A 7,320-nucleotide genomic window follows, 5' to 3' on the forward strand; every position below is an offset into this window, starting at 1 on the left:
CGACGTGGAGTCCCAGGCGGAGAAGAACCGCACCAGTCTGCATTTCAATACGTTCATGCTTCAGCGGACTAAGGAAAGGAGCCCCAGGAGCTTGCTCACCAGCAAGAATCACTTATGGTCATCTTGCTGTGTGAAGATCGTGCACCTGCTAACGTGCAGGCTGCGGGAATGATCCTCAACAGTATTTCTTCTTCGAGTACTTGGAGCTGTGCTGAACACGCTTGGTGGTTCTTCCGTACAACGTGCACTTCAGCAACCTTCTGCTCATCTCAATTTGGAGGCAGGTCAGTAGGAAGAGAGTAGTGCCTCAGATGTTACTGATGCACTAAGGCCAGTTACCTTTTCTGTGTGCATTTTTTTTTTTTGTCCTTTTATCGTATCTCTGGCTTCTCTTCACACTCTTTAGAAATGGGCCCGTCTGCCTGGAGAGAGACCCTCCAACAGCATAACTGCCTTGGACAACCAGGACTGAAGCACATTTACTTTGGATGGGGAAGAACTGCCAGTTTTTAAAAGGAGAGTTTAAACAACAGAGTGTATGAGCAGAGAGGGGCCACCAACTCCCCTTCGCAGTAACTCCCCCAAGAGGTAATCAGAGAGTGTCTCCAAAGCTGACCTCTGCGTCTCGCATGGCCTTGCTTCCTTTCATGTCCCTTTCATGTGACAGACCCCAAGAAGGATGCCTGGAGGCACATTTGGATGCCTCGAGGTTGTACCACATTTATTATTTTGTCAGAGCTGCCAAGTCTGCCAAGCAGTGGCCGGACACTCAGACAGACTTTCTCAATTAGCAGAGTCCTGCAGCTCGTGTCTGGGCCTTGCACATGTGTGCCTTGCATGTTCCCGCAGCTGAGACGCCGGCCGGACCCGCATGGCCTGGGGTATCTGCCTCAACCGCAGGGCTGGAGAGAAGCAGCTGGGCTTGCTTGAAAGCTGTGGTTTCCCTCAGCTCCTCTTGTTTGGCTGTGAAAGGCTCCTGCTCGGGTGTTTAATCCTTTCATCCCTCTGTGGCCAGGGTGGAGGTGGAGTCTCCAGCATGGCTCATCTGGGTCATGCCCCAGGCCGTGGCTTCCTCTGCAGCCTTGGGAGTGACTCCGCACCGTGAAGGAGCCTGCGGCACTTCTGCATGTGAGGTCCGGCCCTTGGCACGGCTCAGTCTCCAGGTGAGCCCTTGCATCCTCGGCATCTCCAGCCTCTCCCCGAGCCTCTGGGGCTGTGGTAGTCTCAGGGGAATGCCAGAAATAGCTGCCTTGTCCTCCCGCTCTTCCCCACAGACCCGCTTTGTGGCCTTGGCCCCCCTTGGCATCATCCTGGGCCCTTTCCCCTCTTGCTCTGCTGGCAGCTGCTTTGTGTCCCAGAAACCTGCCTGCACCTGCCAGAAGCTTGGCCTCCTCCACAGTCTATACAAAATATCTTCCCTCATGAGCTCAAGCACATTTAATCTCTTCCTTCAGCCCTCTGAAGAAAAATACTCATTTTACTCCTGTAGCACCCTCGTGTCTCTCCCCATAGTTGCTTTCTGGTGTTTGTTTCTGAGCTCTGCTGTGATGATGCAATGTCCTTAGTGCGGCGGCACTTGGAAGCAACAACCAGACATTTGGATGCTGAAGAGCCATGGGCAAAGAAAGGTCCTTCTCTGAAGAGCGTACAGACTGCAGCGGTCCGGGAGGAAGGCAGAGACTCCCAAAGCAGCAACAATACAGAAAGGCATGGAGATAAGCATAGGCTGCTTCCGAATGGAGCGAGTGAGCCCATACTGCGGTTACTGCACTGGCAGAGAGGGAATGGGATATTCCCCACCGGTTTTATATCTTTAGACATTTTTTTTTGTTATTGGAAGTACCAGTGGGTAAAATCTGCATCACTTCAGAGATGCCCCTTACAGTGACTGGAGTGCAGGATCCAGACCCAAGCCTGGATACTCCTCAAAATGTGGGTTGGCAGAGGGAGGGAACCGCTCGTGTGTTCAGCAGGAAAGCGCTGGTAACGTGCCAGGCTGTGCGGCTGGCTTTGCTCCAGCAACAAGCACCAGCTGTCCAAAGGTCAGTGACAGTTTGCTGTAAGGTCACTGCGTACCACAATGTGATGGTGCAGCCATCCGGAGGACAATCCGGGAAGCTCTTCAGACTGTAGATGTGTAGGTGAAGCCACCAACAGGACCTTTGGGTTGCACAAAGATCAGTGCAACTAGGGCCTCGCCAGCTAAGCCAGACAAGCTGCTGTTGGCTTTTTCCTTTTCTTGGAAAAGATATTTGAACATTTTGCAGCTTCTATTTATTTCCCCAGCTCTGTGGGTTTTTTTCCCCTTGATTTTGTATCTAATGGCAAAAAGACTCAACCAGACTGCAGCTTTGTTTGGCACCAGACTTCCCTCCTGAGATGATCACACAACAAGTCTTTTATCACTTGACCGGCTCCAAGCCAGAGCTGCTCATGGTGGAAGTCGCCGGGCCCGCAGCCCCGGGCTGCTGCGGGACGAGCGTCACGCTGGGGCTCTCAGCAGCGGGTCGCCGCCGGCTCAGCCCTGCCGGGACGCAGCGGTGCTGCCCAGCACGCTCCCCCACTGCTGCTCTCGTCAAGGAAGACGTATGAAATGTACATGTAGATTGTGTTCCTCCTTTAAAAAAATTAAGTGTTGTCTAAAAGAGAAATCCTGTCCAGAATCACCGTCTGATTTTTTAGGAAATCACTATAAATCAAACCTCGCCCCACTGCCAAATAACGTCATGTCACCTCTCGGTTTTCTCGCAGAGCTGATTCGCCTCCTGGGCCCCTTGCGCTGCATCGGCTTCGGCACAGCGGCCTCTGACTTATGCCCAGGTTTGTGTCGAGGGAGGGGGACCTGCCGGGCTGCCAGCCTGCCACGGGTCCCCCCATCATTGCACAGCCCCGACTAACGATTCCTGGGGGACCGACTGCAACACCAAGCTCAAGAAACGGCAAGGCAAGGAAGACTCCAACAGTCTTTTTTCCCAGCCATGTTTTGCTGAAGAAATGATTTTAAGGGGGAAAAAGAAGAAAATGCATTTTTGTGTAAGCAGAATGGAGCACAGCTTTCCGCGGTGCCCAGGTATTTCTGTGCCATTCTCTCTGCAGCATTACATAGCAGCAGGACTGCCTTTGCCTGACTGGCTGCTAACTATGGATGTGTTTCCACAGCAGTGTGCACAGCACCTTCCTCTGCAAGCAGCGCCTTTTGCTTTCCCCCTTGCCTGGGTTTATCTGTATGCAAGGCACCTGGCAAGGCTCTCCAGGCTTTCCATCAGCTGCCCAGACTCACAGCACATGGGCTGTGTGTGTCCCTTGCTGAGAGTTGTAGTTGTTGGGTGATAGGCTCTTGGGCAGCTCCTGCAAGAGACCTGGTCTTCGCTGTGTGCCTCTCTAGAGGAATTGCTACCTGTAGGCTACCAAGTATTTATAGCCATATTTTTAAGAAAGGGAGATGCATGTTTGTTCATTTGTTTTCCGGCCTCCCTGCAGGATGGATCTGAAAGCAGAAGTATCTCTCACTAGAGAGAAAAATGACAAAAGCATCCTCATATTTCTCAAAATTTGCTTAGATGTTTTTCAGGGTTTTGCTAAGACCTGCCAGGCTCCTTCCCTTTCCTTTCCTGCCTCACCCCAAATACTTCCATTTTTGGCTGAAAATACTTCCATTTTTGGATTTTTTTGACCAACAGTGTCAGCCAAAACTCTATCCCTTTTGTCTATTTTTCCCACTTAGTTTGTTTCTGGCAAAACAAAAATACTATTTTGATGGAAAATTTTCAACCAGCTCTGCCCATTAATTTCTGTCAACAGTCTTACAGGCCAAACAGTGCATCTTCCAAGAGAAGAGACTGTCCGAAGGGCTGACCGCGAAGCGAGCACTGGCTGACGCTCCCGTCCGCGGCGCTGTGCCCCAGCCAACACTGTGCTCTTTTGCAGGCCTCAGCCCTTAATGGGAGCCATCTTCCAGGAGATGTTTCCAGCTCAAATCTCTCTTGTCAAGTCACCTCAGTAATTCAGGTACTTTGCCAGGTTAAAGGAAGATGTGGATGGCACAGAGAGATCTCCTCCGAAGAGGGGAGCGTGGCAAGCTACCTCTGAGGACCTCCAGGGACAAGTCTGTAATATTGCCAGCTGCTCCGAGATCGTTCAGTGAAAGGCCTTTCAGCTGTGCAAAAGTTTATAGGCCTTCTCAGGGCATTGGTGGTTTTAGAGGGTTAAGTTAGAAACAGGAAATACAGTGACTAAAGGAAAGCCATTAATATTAAATTCCACCCTTTGCCAGATAGTCTTGTGTTATCATTGCTCTTTCTTGAAATATTTTCCAGTTTTCTTTGCATGGCATTTGTTACAGGGGTAGCAACTGAGGAGCTGTAACTTGGCACATCTCCACCTGCTTTTCTGTAGCAGTGCACGTGTGCTGTGGGATTTGAAGAATTTCCGTAGCCTCTAGAATCGATATGCAAACAGTCCGCTGTACAGACATCAATCTGTCCGATAGACATGCTGCGTGACCTAAGAAATAATACAGGTGGTCAGCACCATGCTGATGAGTCCAGAATTTCTGGAGCAAACACACTCATTTTACTATGTCTGGAAGACTGGGGTCTTCCCCAGTCTTACCCTCCAGGAAGGTAATGTGCTATGCTTGGCTGATCACAAAACACCCACCAGGATTTCCCTAACAAAACTGTTGTTTTTTGCCAAGCAAAGCATAGATTTCCAAGGAATGAGAGCCCTGACTTTGCTACCTCTGAAATGGCTTGGAGACCTTAAGGTGCTTGTCTCAGCAGCCAGGTCTTCTGCCCTGTAGGAGCCAGGACCTCCCATCACCAGCCTGCACCGTGATCTAAGTAACCCTTCATGCCAGAGCAAATGCAGGCCCCTGCACCACAGTCAGTGCACAGTCCCTTTCCACCTCCTTAGATAGTCATCCACTCTGTTGTGATAAGAGCAGCAGGGATAGAGCGGACTGTTAGACTTTCTGTAAAATGGGCCATCTTAATCTTCCCCCCCGTTTACTGTGTTGCTGTATGTCACTCTATATATTTGATGTACTGCCACGTGAGCAGGTAGGGAGCCAAGGATGTTAGGACCAGGAGAGATGAGCGTTGCTACCTGTATAACCCAGCTCATGCCATCCTGCCCGCTAGTGCTTCATCATGGCCCAGAGCTGTTTGCTTGACCTGGTGCATGCCTTGCAGGCAGACGTGCAAACCTAAAGAAACAATTGTAGCCCAGGGAGCCCCTGCATCTCTAAGCAAGTTGTTCCCTGGGGCAGTCACTGTTTCTATTAAAAAGCAATCCTTTCTTTCCCATGGCTACTTGTCAGATTGCGAGGAGAGCTGCGCTTCTGCTCCTGAAGGCCCTAGCTGCAGACACAGCCTTGGAAGGGAAGCTTGCTCTCATGGCTACGGCGAAGGAATGGGAAGCACGAGATCTGGCGGGGAGTCCTGCTCCCATTGAAGCCAGTGGGAGGTTTGCCATTGGCTTCAGGGGAAGCCAAGATCTTAGTCTGCAGCCAGATTTGCTGGTGTGTTGAGCTATGCTGAGAGCAGGATCAGGAGGGGTTGCTGGTTTCCTGATAAAACTGTTATTGCCTCAGCTCTGCTGCAAATAGCTGGTCTCTCACCTCGTATTGCTGCCTCATTGCTTTCCTGTTTTGAAGTCTTAATCTTAGGCCAGAAACACTTTGAGGACGAGACTGGCTCTGGTTTCTGCCTGCTTGCGTTGTCCCATGACTGGAGCTCCTGGACATCCTTACCATTAGAAGCACCCTCTGCTGTCGTGGGTTGCGGACTGTGCAAGAGAATGGCATAGAATAGCAGCACAAGACTGAGATAAGTGGCTTAAATTAAGTAAAACATAGAGAATTTTCTCAGAGTTAGGAACTGTGCCTTTTCCTTCAAGCAGCAGCTTCAGTTAGCTCTAGAAAGCCTTTCTGTGTGGCTTGAGAGAGCCTGAAGAGATTGCAAAAGTGGTCCAGGACCTGGCTTCCCCGCCTCACTCGTTCACACCAGAAGGAGCTGGAGGAAGTCTGCTGTGCTGCTGCGGTGATGGATGTATTATGTAGGGCACTATATCGTACCACTCTGATGCATTGCAAGGCCTGTGCCAGCTCTCACAGTCCACACAGTGTTCCTGTTTGAAACATGGGCAGGGTTACTACCCTCCTCCGAAAAGCAGGTGAAGGAAATGGTCTAACAGTGATTTGACATTATTGTGTTACTCTAAGCAGCCCCATTTTGGCCTGTACAGGTCCTGCTGTTTTTATTTGAATGGAGGCGTGGTGGAGCCTCCCTATGCCAAGGAAAAAGCCATTACAACTAATTCTCACTATTTATATTTCTCCCTGATGAGGACATCTCTTTCTGTTCATCGTGTGGATTTGGTCTCTGCTGCCCCTTTCTGGGAACATCTGTAAATGCATCACATCTATCAAAAGAAAAAGGCACGAAGCTTGATCTCCCGGACCAAGGAGCTGCACTGGTCTCCTCTGGCTTTCCTCACCTTGCCAGATGCTACATGTTTGACAGCGTCTTCTCCTCCATGTCAGCCGTAGCTTGAGCACTTTGGCCCTCTGGGACTTGCTCCCAAACCTTTCTTCCCAAGAGGCGTCCCATGCAAAGCCATGGGTACCTGCCTTGAACAGGGGACATCGATGTGACACTTGGGAATACTGCTGCGACTGCCTTTATGAAGTATCCGTGACATTTTCACAAAGGGTAGGTGGTGGAGGCAGCTTTCAGGTAAGTAGAAACCATTGTGGTTTATTTTTCTCCGCAAATGCAAGGAGTTTGGAAGTGTAGGTGTTTAAAGTCGAGGTAATGCTGAACATGTTGAGATCCATAGCTAATAGTTTTATTACAGTTTTCCCCAGCAAGCTGAAGCAAAGCTACCCAGGAGTTCAGGGGTGATGCAGTAGGGCACACTAATGGCTTTCCCACAGAACAACACCAGCTATTCTACTACCCCAGTGTCACCTCTTCGGGTACAGATGATTTTACTGTCCAAAGTGCTTATTTCTCCTGGCGATAAATGGGGAAAAATGGGGAGGGAAGCAAAGAAAACCCCCAGGACATGCAGTATTCTCTTCTGATTGCTTAGCTCCAAACTCAGCTCTGCTGCACCATTTCCCATATATCTTTCACATCACTATGAGATTGTTCCCCAAGAGCGGCTTATCAACAAATCCTTCCTCAATTTAGTGGCTGCCTCTGAGCCAACTTTTTTTTCCAGTTCAGTGAGTGGCACAATGTTTGTATGAACTCTAAACTATCAGCTTGTGCAAAGAAAATTGTTGTTCTTCTGTTTCCTTTGCTAAAACGATTC

General features: G+C 49.9%; 1 long non-coding RNA gene across 1 annotated transcript; it reads left to right on the forward strand.

The window, feature by feature from the left end:
* Positions 1 to 397: 397 nt before the first annotated feature.
* Positions 398 to 6,507, forward strand: LOC135329420 (uncharacterized). Its single transcript, XR_010390922.1, has 3 exons — positions 398 to 588; positions 1,016 to 1,163; positions 2,752 to 6,507. It is a non-coding gene; the product is annotated as an uncharacterized LOC135329420 (long non-coding RNA).
* Positions 6,508 to 7,320: the final 813 nt, after the last annotated feature.

The sequence above is a fragment of the Dromaius novaehollandiae genome, chromosome 10 (assembly GCF_036370855.1).
Source record: "Dromaius novaehollandiae isolate bDroNov1 chromosome 10, bDroNov1.hap1, whole genome shotgun sequence".
Taxonomy (NCBI): domain Eukaryota; kingdom Metazoa; phylum Chordata; class Aves; order Casuariiformes; family Dromaiidae; genus Dromaius; species Dromaius novaehollandiae.